The 14,320-nt window shown below is 37.1% G+C and overlaps 1 protein-coding gene across 1 annotated transcript in view; it reads right to left on the reverse strand.

Moving 5' to 3' along the window:
- LOC139700268 (anoctamin-7-like) overlaps nt 1-14,320 on the reverse strand; it is a 540,106-nt gene that overhangs the window by 422,642 nt on the left and 103,144 nt on the right. The gene's annotated exons all lie outside the window — the stretch shown is intronic.

Raw genomic sequence — 14,320 nt, forward strand, 5'->3', positions numbered from 1 at the left:
GCTTACACTTATCCCAGCCATTTTTTCCCTATCCTAACCTCGTTTTATTCAAAGCCCGCCGATCTCACCTACTCTCAATGGATTGGGTCGGTCACCTGGCGTTCATATGCTCCACCAAATCTTACCCTCTACACTTGCATCCCCTTACCGAACGACCCTTCAGGGTCCCAAAGAAGAAGATGAACGTGAAATACTATCCCCATTCAGACTAACGGCGTCCACTGACCGTTTTTTTATAAATTCATCGCATCAGTAACATCTGGTGCATCCGTTTCGGACCACGAACTGAATTGGACGTGCAAATGAATCCAATGGAGGTCAGGGACGGCGGCTATCATGGCATAAATGTGGCATGAATTAATCTGTCCTTGTGCAACTAATGTACGTGTATGTATCATCCTTTTAATGTTCTAAGTAACTCGCGGATTTTCAACCGGAGATGGAACAGTTGCCGTCGCGAACGAGATACTTGACACATATGAGGGGAATGCGCAAATGTTATTATTGCCGGTACTGAGAGAACAGTTCTTAAGCAAATGCTAGATTAACTTCCGTGACAAATATGCGGAGTATTCTTTCAAAATAAACGAGGTCAAGATAAGACGATTCTACAAATAATAAAACTCTCAAAGGAGACCACCCACGAAAATCCTACGGAAAAAGTTAATATTAGGGAAGGCAATATCAATTTAAAAACCTTAAATATTAAACATGGCAATATGAAAATCTTTCCTTAATTTCTCAAGTTTCTTCCTTAAAAGGTAATTAGGTTTTCGAGAAGGATGGTTACTAAGTCAAAAGTTTAAATAGAATGCCAAAAAATCAAAGCAAGTGGAACAGTTCGTCTCTGTTGGCAGTGCTTTCAAATAAATTGGTCGAAGATATCAGGAGATGCGTTTGGCAAAGAAGCTTTCACAAGGAGGAGGAAATTGATAGCAGGGACGTTAAGTTTTTCAAAAAAGACTAGTCAAACTTTCAATATGAAGCGTTTTATCCAGCTTGGAAACATGGTCGTTTGAGCTAGATGACACAGGTAGATGGGAGGCTTTTGAAATGCGGGTAAGGAGGATGGAAAAGATGAAATGGGCAGAAAGGAAAACGAACGAGGAAGTCGTAGGCAGAGTGAGAGGGGAGCAGAAGGGATTGCTTGGAGTAATACCAATTCGAAAGGTGAATGCAGAGCATTTGTATTGGCATGGGATGTTAGAGATTGAGACAGATGGGAGAATTTCAGGCAAGCGAGGAATAGGGAGGAATTGAGTAGAAATGTTGGGCGGAATGAAATATAAGGAAGGAAATATTCGGAATTTTAAAATTTTGTTAGAAGGGTTAATATTAATGTAGTGTGACATTTTGTGCCTTGTTAGGCGAGGCGAAAAAATATATATGTGATATTTTTGCGTCCATCCAATATCTATTGTAAAAAGCACACGGCGAGTTAAAAAATTAAAAAGTTAACAACCCTTACATTGCATACAAAGAAGCCTAATGTATTCTAAATAGTGATTAAATAAAAAAACGTATAGGCTTAAGACATAACACCTCGAAACATCTCTTTTGATGGAAAGCAGTAAATAAGAAACACGATTTTTAAAGGAGATAGCTCCTAGGGTCACCACTCTAGGTAATTACTTCCTATCAAAAGATGTAGAGCCATAACACATTTTTTGCACGATCTAGGGTTCGTCACAGAGGGGCATTACCAACATATATTTTTCATTTCCATATTTTAAAGTGGCCGTTTAGCTTGTCTTTGGTTACCCTTTTCAATATTCCGTTAAAGCAGGGCTATGTGTAAGGGTGGATTTTTGTTCCGAGTATTAATGTAGCTGTGTGTCGGTCAAGATACTGATGACGGGGGCGATTGGTGGGAATATATATATATATATATATATATATATATATATATATATATATATATATATATAACACTTTTTGAAAGTCTCACGGACGTGAATAATAATGTATAACACTTAGCACTAGTGGACACAGACAAAAACACAGAAACACACAAAAAAAGAGACTCACTATTTTTCCGCGCATGTTTTCGGATTCTTTTGTTCAGGAGGGATTCGGGATAACCTCTTTTGAGGAGGGAACAGTGTAGAATTGAAAGGAAATAATCAAGGGAATCAGGGTCACTACAAATTCTGTGTCCTCTGACCCTGATTCCCTTGATTATTTCCTTTCAAGTCTACACTGTTCCCTCCTCAAAAGAGGTTATCCCGAATCCCTCCTGAACATAAGAATCCGAAAACATGCGTACACTCCCAAACCTTCCTCCACCGCGGAACCCCACCCTCTCTCAATTTGCACAACATACTTCCCGGGCTTAGAATCTATACGATCAATCCTGAAAGACCTCTACCCTATCCTAAAAAATCATAATGCCACCGCCAACCTTTTTCCCAAATGCCCCTCAGTTACTTTCAAACGCCCCGCCAACCTATCCGATCTCCTCAAATCAACAAATCCACTCCTTAAATCCCCAACCCGTCCTAAAACCACTCCAACGCCATGCAATAAACCCAGATGTAAAACATGCCCTATTTTCAAAACCAAAATCCCATCCCTCTACCACCCGCTTTTTAACTCTCTCCCACCAATTCCCTCCTCTACTTGCACTTCTAGCAATGTAGTGTACCTTCTGAAGTGCCAACTTTGCCCTGCCTATTATATTGGGCAAACCACCACACCCCTCAATATCAGAATCAACAACCACCGAGCCTCATGCAAAAACTCTTCCTTAATTGACATGCTCCCCATCCCCAAACACGCCTCCGAACACAACACTCCCTTTGATAAATGCTATAGTGTATCCATCATAGCATCCCTCCCACCCTCTGATCCTCCTCTGAAACTGAAAACACTAGAGCAATCCTTCATCTGGCTCTTGGAGTCCTGGAACTGGCCAGGAATCAATATTAGGCACTAATTACCCTGCTCTAATTATATTTTCATCCCCCTTCCAACCCCATCACCTTCTACATTTTCCCCACCCTTCTAACGCTGCCCCTCCAAACCCGTCCCTTCGGAATTCCCTCCCCATCTTCCCCTTCCATCCATCGCTCCAGCCCTCGTATTCCCTTCAGTTCTGTCCCTCTCTTCCTTGATAAAGGTGGCAACGACCACCGAAAATTCGAAAAATAGTGAGTCTCTTTTTTTGTGTGTTTCTGTGTTTTTGTCTTTGTCCACTAGTGCTAAGTGTTATACATTATATATATATATATATATATATATAATATATATATATAATATATATATATTATATAATATATATATTTATATAATATATATATATATGGAGTTTGTCTCCGGTTGGACTGACGATTGACGATGCAAATGGAAGGGAAGAGGTAGGGGAATAAGAGTAAGCGGTGGTAAAAGGGGAGTGAAAAAGATTGTTGTGGAATTACAAAGTGTATATTTTAATTTCAAATTAAACTTAAGAATTTAACCACCGCAAAATAGCCTATGTAATAAAATTTAGTCTACGAATAAGTACTTATATAATTTAAATTTTAATATTATTAGTTATATTTATTATAATATAATTTTTACGATGGCTAAAATATTCAAATTCTCAATCTGAATTGAAGAAAAAACAAAAGAGTGGACAATTATTTAAGGAGAATGTTTAAATGATGAAAGTAAATGTTTTTCATACAACTCTAAATTTAAATAAGTACATCCAAACTCTTGTCTTTTATTTATAACCAGAATATTCATGGGAAAGGTTAATTATAAAGTCTCATAACCTGTTCAATATACCCTATGGCAATATTATCATTGTACCGGACCTATGTATAGTACGGGATGTATACATATAGATGAAGTGCATTGTATACCAAAGAGTAATTATTTTTTCACATACCTAACTGATATCATGCTATTAGAACAAAAATATTATCTGACTACTACAACAAAGAAAAAAGACACCTCCAGACTTCTTTACATTGGGAGACTAGTCAAGGAGGAAAATGTAATCGCTCTTCTTTTGTAAACTGTTACTTTCAATAGATGTGAAACAATTGTGTTGATTCTGAAATCATACAATTAATGCGCAATATATGTCATCATTTTTATTGAATTGTTCTATTACCTCGCCTGGCTCAAATCTATTAGATAAACGATACGAAAGAATACATGGCACAGCATAGAAATTTATATGAATAGAATATCAAGAAAATCCTTTCCTGCCGTATTAATACACAGGAATTAATAAGTATTTTGAGGAAAAAGAAAATGTTTATCCATGAATTGCTTGAATAGTCTAATAGTAAGACTTAAAGGGAAATGAATTATGCCACAACGGACAAATGGAGTGATATGAAATTACTGCAAGCAAAGCATTTTCTGGATTTTTTGGAGATGCTTTGACTGTTAATAAAAGAATTAAAAATTAACTTAGAACTCATGTCCTTGTCACGCGAAAAATACAAACGTAATATATGAATGCATGAAAAAAATGATAGTCCTCTGTGCATTGAGCACGTGTCTGACCCGAATAGTGAGCTTGCGACGCAAGATGGCGATTAAAATCTTTGCTATTACATTTCCAATTTTAAAAAACGTTCTATTCCTATGCTGCATTCTATTACAAACGATATTTCAAGCTAATATAACTGACACATTAACTTTTATTTTCTGCAAAAACCACTTCCTATACTAAAGATTCCTTAGAATAGAACTAAGGTCTATTAACTTAGGAAATTAATATACGAGGGTGGTCCCAGAAGTACTCCACCCAACAGAGAAAACACTTTTTACAAACTCCTTTTAGCTTTATACACTTTTCCCAGCGATGTTCAATAAGTTCGATATCATTTTTATATTGAGAACTGTCCTGCTCCTCAAAACAGCCATTAACTGCCGACATTACTTCTTCACGGCTGGAAAACCTTTGACCACCGAGCCATTTTTTCCAGTTTGCGAACAGAAAATAATCCATGGGGGCTGAATCTAGCGAATAGGGTGCATGAGTTAGCAATTCAAACTTAAATTCACGAAATTTGGCCATTGAAATAACGGATTTGTGAGCTGGTGCATTGTCTTGATGAAACAACACTTGCTTCTTAGCCAAATGCGGCCGCTTTTGCTTGATTTCTTCGCTCAAACGTAGCAATAACTTCGCATAATACTCGTCGATGATAGTTTCTCCTTTTTCAAAATAGCCAATGAAAATTATCCCACGCGCATTCCAATTAACCAACGTCATGACCTTGCCTGCAGATGAAACGGTCTTCTCCTTCTTTGGAGACGGTTCTCCCTTTTGAATCCATTGTTTTGATTGTCCTTTTGTCTCGGGTGTGAAGTAATGGACCAATGTTTCACCTATGGTTATGAAACGGCGAAAAAATTCTGCTTCGCTGCTGTGAAATATTGCTAAACACCACTCAATTGAAATATCTTCACGACACTGGTTTTGCTCGAGTGCCAGCAAACGCGGCATCCATGTTGCATACAGTTTTCTCATGCCCAAAAGTTCAGTTATATGCAATAAACCGCACTTTTTGAAATGCCTTCTATTTCTGCTAGCTCGCCCACTTTCAGTCGACAATCATCCAGTATCACTTTGTGGATTTTCTTCACCGTTTCTGGATTCGTCACCTCATTAGGTCGACCAATGCGATACTCGTCTACACAGTTCGCACGGCCTCGTTGAAACTCTGCTCCTTAATATTTTACTGTTGCAAACGAAGGAGTAGACTCACCCAGAGTAGAATCCAGTTCAGATTTTATATTGGTAGGGCTGAGGCCTTTCAAATAAACGTATTTTATCACATAACGATGGCCGATTTTCTCCATTTTCACAATTCAGTGAAAACGTTCACTATTGATGGCTGCCAAACAATTACTTAACAACGCAGCATCTCCAAACTTGAAATATTTGGTTTATAGAATGCGTACCTTCTAATACAGTGATATTTTTAAGCAACTAACGCCATCTCTAGGTCAGGTCGGGTACTTATCGGCCCACCCTAGTATATTATACATATATATGTCGAGACGGGATATTGAAGACGTTAATATTATGATAGGTGACAGTGGACATTTTATGTATCAATCATTGGAAAACCCTCCTCGTACATACTATTACTACGTATATCTTGAGTAAAATATGTGAGTGAAATTTTTGTAATAAATGATGATTACTTCAAGTAAAATAAGAGCTCGAATTACGTCGAAATTCGAATGGAAAATCACGCCGAAATATCCTTTATTATATTAACATTGTTATAATATAATCATCCAAGAGTCAAACTTTACTCATAAATAGGGAAAAATGTTTCTTCCACACATTTACTATCGTCCAATTATGTCGTCAACGATATTTTTAATGAAAATTTGTTAATTTTGCAGGGGATATCAAGTACTTATAACAAGAATGCAGGGTCTTCGGTGATACATGTGAAGCCAGGGAATAATGAACGAAAGGAGAATCAACTCTAGCGGCCTATGCGATAGGTAATATTTTTCGTCCGCCCCAAAGAAACCAGTCCAAACGATGGGTCAGTGGCGTAAGTGGACACCGCCGCCCTAATTCCAGCTAGAGACATATCTAAGGTGAAGCCCGAAGCCTATTGGAGATCAATAGCTGGAACACAATACCATATAGATGAGTAAGCAGATGAATAGGGACTTAAAATACCCTACTTCCACCTGCTCCGTGCGGTGGGCCATAGAGTAACCGGTGTACCGCGGTGACGACAGCGGTTGCCAAACAGCCTAACCCCATCCAAGTGTCGGGCCGACACCATTCGATGAAAACTGACGCTTTCTAATTTCGTTGAGCGGAGAATAATTATTTTTATAGCAGCAGTCAACCGGGGTAGGATAGATTTTCGATGGATGCCCGGCACTACGCATTACCATGCTCCTATGCCCTGATATATTTTTAAGCCTCATAATACGTGTTGTACAAAATCTTTCTTTAGCTCTGCATGCACTTTTTACCTCCCTTAGTTCCATCCGAAATGGCTATTCTTCATTCTTACCGTCTATCTCGCTTTCAGACAGCTTCAGAAGAATTCTTCCATGCCACAGCCTTCATCATCCCATGCCTTTCAGTATTTCATTATCCGCTCTTTCTTCCATCGAATTACTTACGACGGCCGTCAGTCTCACTTTCTCCGACCATTCATAACACTTCTTTGCTTACCATCTATTATTTAAAATGAAAAGTAGTTTACGAAAATTTGAAATTTTCGAAAACGAGAATTTTCTCAACAATCATTTGCAATGAATTGTATTCTCATTCTCCTGAAGTTGTGCTTTTTTATGGTTAATCTTTTTTTTTCAAAATTATTTAGGACGTCATTTCGAGATGTCATGTATGAAACATGAAATCTCTAAATGTGATTCGTGTTAGTTTTCATTGAAATCAATATCGATGAAACCCAGAATTGATTCATGCTCTTTTGCAATAGGAGATGAGGCTAGCGTCGGAATAACTATGGATAAGTGGTGTAGAAATACAGGTCGTTCTTAAAAAATATCACATTCAAAATTATACAGCAATAGTGTTAAAACAGCAGCTACTTGCTTTTTTTGAGGATATTGATTTTTTTTGAAAAAGTCAAAATCAAATAATGTTTAAAAAAGTCAACGCCCCTGAACTAATCCAGAATGGATTTTAGAGCCAGTTATAAATATAAATAAGAACTTCTCGAAGTACTTAAAAAGTACATATGAACACCATATCTGCTTGCTAACTATGAATGAATTGATGTTAAAATACATTTCACTGTTCGTCATTTATACATGAATTTGGGTGACACAATGATTCTTCCGGTTATTATCCACCGTAAATTTGTGCTGAGGGATGGGTAAATTAACGTACTATATATAATAAAAATAATGTACAAAGAACAATAATTTAAACTGACAAAAGGCAATTTGAATACAGTTTTTCAAAATTCAAACCATGTTGTCTCTCCCCCTCAAAGAACCCCAAGTTTGGGATACTGAAAAGCATGTAAATGTAGAACAAGTACCTACGATTTTATTGAAAATCATAATTTGAACGACAAATCATCATCCGAGTGGAATGAATCTGATAATGAACACAGGTTAATAAATGCAAACTAAAAAATGAGAGCCATTTTCTATAGTAATCAAAACTTTTCCACCTATTATAAGTCTTACCGAGATTGAAATTCACACGACAGGGTTATATATGGGAGTTGTTGTCCAACTTTGTTCCATTATGTCGTTTGGTTGTTCCGAAAACCATAAAATATCCCTATATCGATTAAACTTGTGGTTGCTTAATGTCATTGCCTGGGATTTGAACGAAGGACCTTCCGGTCCGTAACCGAAACATCTATAGCCATTAGACTACCCCATCGCCCACATAATTTCTCGAATTTATTTCTGTTTTATGGAATCATGCTGTTCATCTCTTCGACAGATTTCCATTACCATTAATTTTCCCGGAATTTCATGGCATAAAATGAAAGTTTTACCTGTTCAAAATTGAGCTCCGTTTTTTTAAAGTACAGTGCTGTCATTTTTACAGATTTTATTCATGTTCAGTGTTTATTTGAAAAAATACGAAAAATTACCGTAATTCAAGAATAAATGCTTGCAAAAATAAAGCCGGTAAAAGTGGTGATTCGTTGCGATTTCTTTTTTAAAAAAATAGTCGTACTCTACTCGAAACTTTGAAATAAAGGAGTGATTTTTCCCTAAAGGAGACTCATTAAATCTCTGGGGATTGTTCTTAAAATCTGTTACAAAAATGTTTTTCATACATAGATTTTCTACCTATTTAAGATAGATTTTTGAAAATCCCTGACCGACATTATTTCCAAAGCATCACAAATCTTTCTTTTGTTAGTAACAAATGTAATACCTTCTTCGTTTCTTCTGAACTTCTACTTACTACCTTCATACGGCATCCTGCAGTTTTCATGCTACTCTCGAACAATTCAGACAAGATTTTGGAGTATTTTAAGGTATAGAAGTAAATATAGGAAAATGTATAGCACCGAAGTGTTGCCAAAATATTACACATAAACGAGACGTAAGCCATGAAATAGTTGCGATCGAGATAAATACTTCGAAAAAATTCAAGTGATTGGATTTTGCACTGACAGCAAACATTAATCGGAGACACACATCCGAAGAATACGCAGGCCAGCCATAAAGAAGCTAGGTTTAATCAGACGGGTAATAGGAAAACGTAATGAAATCTTAGAAGAAAGGGTTGTCACTCCGCTTTAGGTAAGCCACATTTGGAGTATGTGATAATATATCCGGAATCCATGCGAGGAAATGTAAACTAAAAGATTTATATAAGATCAAGGAAAAATCCGCTAGGTTAGTCACTAAATATTGTTGTGATAAGTGAGTAAGCGTCACAGGTAAACTGGAGGATTTGGACTGGAAACCAATTAACTCAAAAATACAGTGGGCCAAACTTGGGCTTTAGGAAAGTACAGGACACAGGAGTTTTTTGCAAGACCAAAGAGAATTATTCTGGCGCCAAACTATATTGGTATACTCCACAGCCTGGATATCATTACAAAGGTATACAGCTCCACAGATATTTTAAAGCACGCGTCCTTCCCTCACACCATACTGACATTTCATCAGGCGAATCTTGGGACAAAGTATGGAAACATAATATAGAGATGTAGACACGCTTTCGTTAGGTACTGTGCGATCCATTTAGTTTATAATAAGGATTTCTATTTACGTCCGAAAAAATTTAAATATCGTCACACCAATGAAGTTATTGATTAGGATTTAATAATTCCTTGGAATGAAAACTTTAAAGTGCAATCAGCGAAGCTCCTCTCCATACCTCCAACGTAAAGGAAAAGGGATAGGAGCACACATTCCCGGTCTAGGAAATATTTTTACACTCGTGATCTGCTTGATTCCTCCTTCCCCACCTCTCCTGTGTTCGTCCTTTATGTGTGTTCCTATCCCTTTTCCTTATATATATTTCTATTTGAATGAGTATATATATATATATATATAAACTATTAACACAATAATCAACCCGAAGGTCGGCTTGGTAGGTGACGGTAGAGTTCACCCAGTACTAAAACCAAAGGCGTGAGAAATTTAAACATCAGGATAGGGGGCTCAGTTCCTTTCCCTGCGCCGGTTATGATATTCTAGGAAGATCTGGCACCCGAAAAATAGCATAGCTTGGGTGCAGTTTTACATGTATACGTATAATGCAGTAATATTATTTGATGGAGTCCCCAAATGTGAAGCCCAATATCAAGCGTTTGATAAAAACCCTAAAAATAATTCCGATTAACGAGTGATCCAAATTAAAGATTTAGGTTCAAAAATGACCGCATCCCTTGAACTTGGTCAAGCTCCTTCCACCCTCCGCCAGTTTCCAACCTCCCAACTGTCATCCGCCCGAAAACAAAGCGTGAACCGTACATTCCATCAGAGCTGGCAACTACCGTCTACCGGAAGGTGATGCTATGCCGTCATCCCACCCGCAGATGCGGGAGTTCACAGCCACACGCCCCCGCGACATATACGGCTCGGAAAATCGCCCATGCGGAGAAAACAGTGGCGCCACCACCGGGCGTCGGCGCCGTCCAAAGGAGTAGGAAGGAACCGAACGCCAGGCGAGCGTGTAAAAGGGGGAGCCAAGCGGAGTGGGGAACCCTGGGAGAAGGTGGTGCATTGGGAGGGGACATAAGGGCTGAGAGGGTGTATTGAGGGGGGAGCTTAATAATATCGATCCCCGACGCCTGTGGAATGCAGTCTCCCTTGTGTGTGTCTCTTTCTCTCGGTCCCTATCTCGCATCTCTTTTGTTAGGCCTTGAGTCCCTTTTTGTGTTACCTCTCCTCTCACAATCCGCTAACCCAGAATTCCTAACAATTCCATTCAATGCTCCCGGCGAAATTGATCTTTCGCCCATAATTTAATTTCTCTATCAAGGAAGGATGGCAATAACATGTCTAATAATATACACACACGCACATATTTATTAAAACACTTGGACGCCGCGATAAAAAACAAAAATATAAATAGACAACACGTAAAAAGTCTTACCTGAAGAGGGCCGAATGCTTTAACTTTCCTAAATGTAGGTCCTTTTACGTGTTTTCTATTTATATTTTTGTGTTCTATTATGCCGTCCAAGTATTATTGCTCTCGTTAGTGCTTCTTCGTCATCGATAAATACATACATACATACATATATATATATATATATATATATATATATATATATATATATATATATATATATACACACACACAACATATATATAACTTAGTAACAGTTTTTGGTTTTTAATATTTAAGTGGCCCGACCACCTTACTCAATGGAAGGAAGATTTAGATTTTCGAGGAATAGTAAGACTAGTTTACATATCAATATTAATAATCAATTACCTGGAGTAGGGAGTCCATGACAGGGTCGTTGAGTGGAGATTATATGAAAAGACTAGTATGAACTTTATTATGGAACGTGGTTTTTCAGCAGTGCAGTAACAGACATTGAAGCAAGATGATAGGCGTAGTTTGGAGGCTTAGTACTGGGTGAACTCTACCATCACCCACCAAACCGACCTTCGGGTTGATTACTGTGTTTATGGTTTTTTGTACATATATATATATATATATATATATATATATATATATATATATATATATATATATGTATATGATCTAGATGATCTAGATGCTTCATTGCATAAACGCCCGGCAGTTTTCAGTGTCAATTACATTTCCTCAACAGCTTAAGAGAATCGGGCGAGCAAACCCCGGTCAAAGAAAGTTTTTCTAACAAATGTTGAGTTTGCTCTTGATGTGTGTATTGATGCACTAACTCTACATTTGCAAGGTTTGTATAAAAAAGTATGGTTAACAATTTTTTCCTGACATGTACGTGAAGTGCTGAATTAGGACTATCAGTTAAGTGTGAACAATGATTATAGGAGTATTGATAAGATGACAGTACGCATCATTATTAATGAAATTTTGGCGATGCGAAGGATCCTCAGTAAACTTGTCCCGAATGTCTTCACGGACGACCAAGAGCAGAGTCGAGAGTCTGCTTGCGGAGATCTTCTCCAACGGCATCGCGATGATTCATTAACCCACTTACGGTACCGACAAGGCGCAAGCAGGCTACTTCTTATTCCCAAAAGTGAAATCCTCCCACAAAGGACACCACCATGAGAGACTCTCCGTGCTGTCAAAGAAGCTTGCACACATACCCTCGAGAACCTTCCGGAATCCGCCTTCCCTGTTATCCTTTCCGCTTATCTCCATCTATTTCTCTGTTCGTGAGTATACAGGCCGTGAGTGCCATCTCTTTGTTAAAGGATCGGGGCACTTGGCTGCATTAACTCCGCGTGGATTTCAGTGATTATTATTTCCTGCAAGCTAAAATTGGTGGATCGCCAGCCTGGTCAGGTAATACCGGTCCGTGTTTCAGGTCTTGGTCAAAGAAATAATTTTTTCCTTCCACCCCCAACTTGTCTTCGTCTTTTATTTTTTTCTATCCCCTTTCCACGCACGCACACATATATACATATGCATAAAAAAAAAATATATATATACATTTATGTTTATACATATATATATATATATATATATATATTTATTTATTTATTTATTTATTTATATATATACACACACATATATACTCGTACATACACATACAATGGACACCGCGAAAATATATTTGCAGCGGCTACTTCGTATTTTTTGGATGAAACATTGGCAAAAAATAATTTAAAAAATCATCTGACCGTGTTCCCAATTAGCCTACCAATTTAATTCGGTTGAAGAAATTTACGGAAATGTATTTGCATATTCATGAAACCCTAAGTATGCGGACAAAATATCTTATTCCCTCACAAATTATAGTTTTAAAGGATACCCTTTCTAAATTATCCACCCCCCTGAAAGAATTCGCATGTGAATGAATCTGCTTTGCACATAAATGAACTGTCAGTCGATGATTACCTTTTGTACCCAGCGGCTGCATGTATAAAACAGTCTTTAAGGAAAATTTTCTAACACCTAATCTTTAAGGAAAATTTTTTAACACGAAATCCTATTTTTTATATCTGTTTACATTGTTGGAACATCCCGAAAAGTATACATTTACGTCGCGTCTCTTTCCGATCCAGCGAGCAATGAAATACTAAGGGATTACTTCGATGAAGACTGGTGCATCAATCGTTTCAAAGTCGTCAAAATTATTGAAAAAGTAAAGGAATACGAAAAGGTCTAGATATAAATGGATTTGGATGGAAGGGAAAATATTGGATTCACTCTTGACAGCAAAATTGTTACGCATGAATTCATTGCTCATTGAACGTAATATCGGGCCGAAGGGTATCCAAAAATGATTATTAATTTACAAAATAATATGAGATAATTAAAATCACCATATATATATATATATATACACCTGAGTATATGTATATACATATATATATATATACACCTGAGTATATATATATACATATATATATATATATATATATACACCTGAGTATATATATATACATATATATATATATATATATATATATATATATATATATATATATATATATATACACACACCTGTATACATATAGGGCTAATTATAATACCACACGCTATACTGAAAATTCATTATGTCTAGCACATCACCGATAGTTTGCCCTGAAAATTGTGGAAGGTTCACAACCCAAATTTGGCCATTGTGGGAGTTATTGTCTCAGCCTTCGGGAAAGTGTGGATTAAGTAAAAAGTGAACATTCGCGCCCTGTTTGGGCTCCTATGGCAACGTCAATGGTGTCTTGCTTTATTTTGGGAGATGCGTAAGAGCCAAATTCTCCAGTGTTCGCAATTTTATTGTCCCATCTTGTCATACACCTTCCCGGTAGCTTTCAGGGTATTATGTTATTTTAGTGTTATTAATGGACGCTAACTCTGCGTGAAACTGAACTTAATATGAATTTTGTAATTCTGACAGATTTTTTCACTAAATTTGCAATGTCGCGGTCATTTGTAGGTATTGTGTACAAAACATATTTTCGGATATGAAATAATTCATCGAAACCGCTAGCGCATTTTTACACTATTGAGTATTTTTTTTAAATAACTCACTTGTGGAATTTGGATAAAAAATGCCTATTTATGCGGTTACATCATTTATTATTATTCTTACACTACTCTCTATTGTACTAAAATCGCTTTTACGCCGCTTCAAAAGTAAAATAATACCGGCAATTAAAAAGCCTTTGAACAGCAGCCGATATTAAGTTTTCCGTGTAAATGAATTTCAAGTACTTTGAAGATCCGTGCAAAATCAGGCGAAACAATTTAATC

This window comes from Hetaerina americana, unplaced genomic scaffold (assembly GCF_022747635.1).
Source record: "Hetaerina americana unplaced genomic scaffold, ioHetAmer1.1.p SCAF_10, whole genome shotgun sequence".
NCBI classification, from domain to species: Eukaryota; Metazoa; Arthropoda; class Insecta; order Odonata; family Calopterygidae; genus Hetaerina; species Hetaerina americana.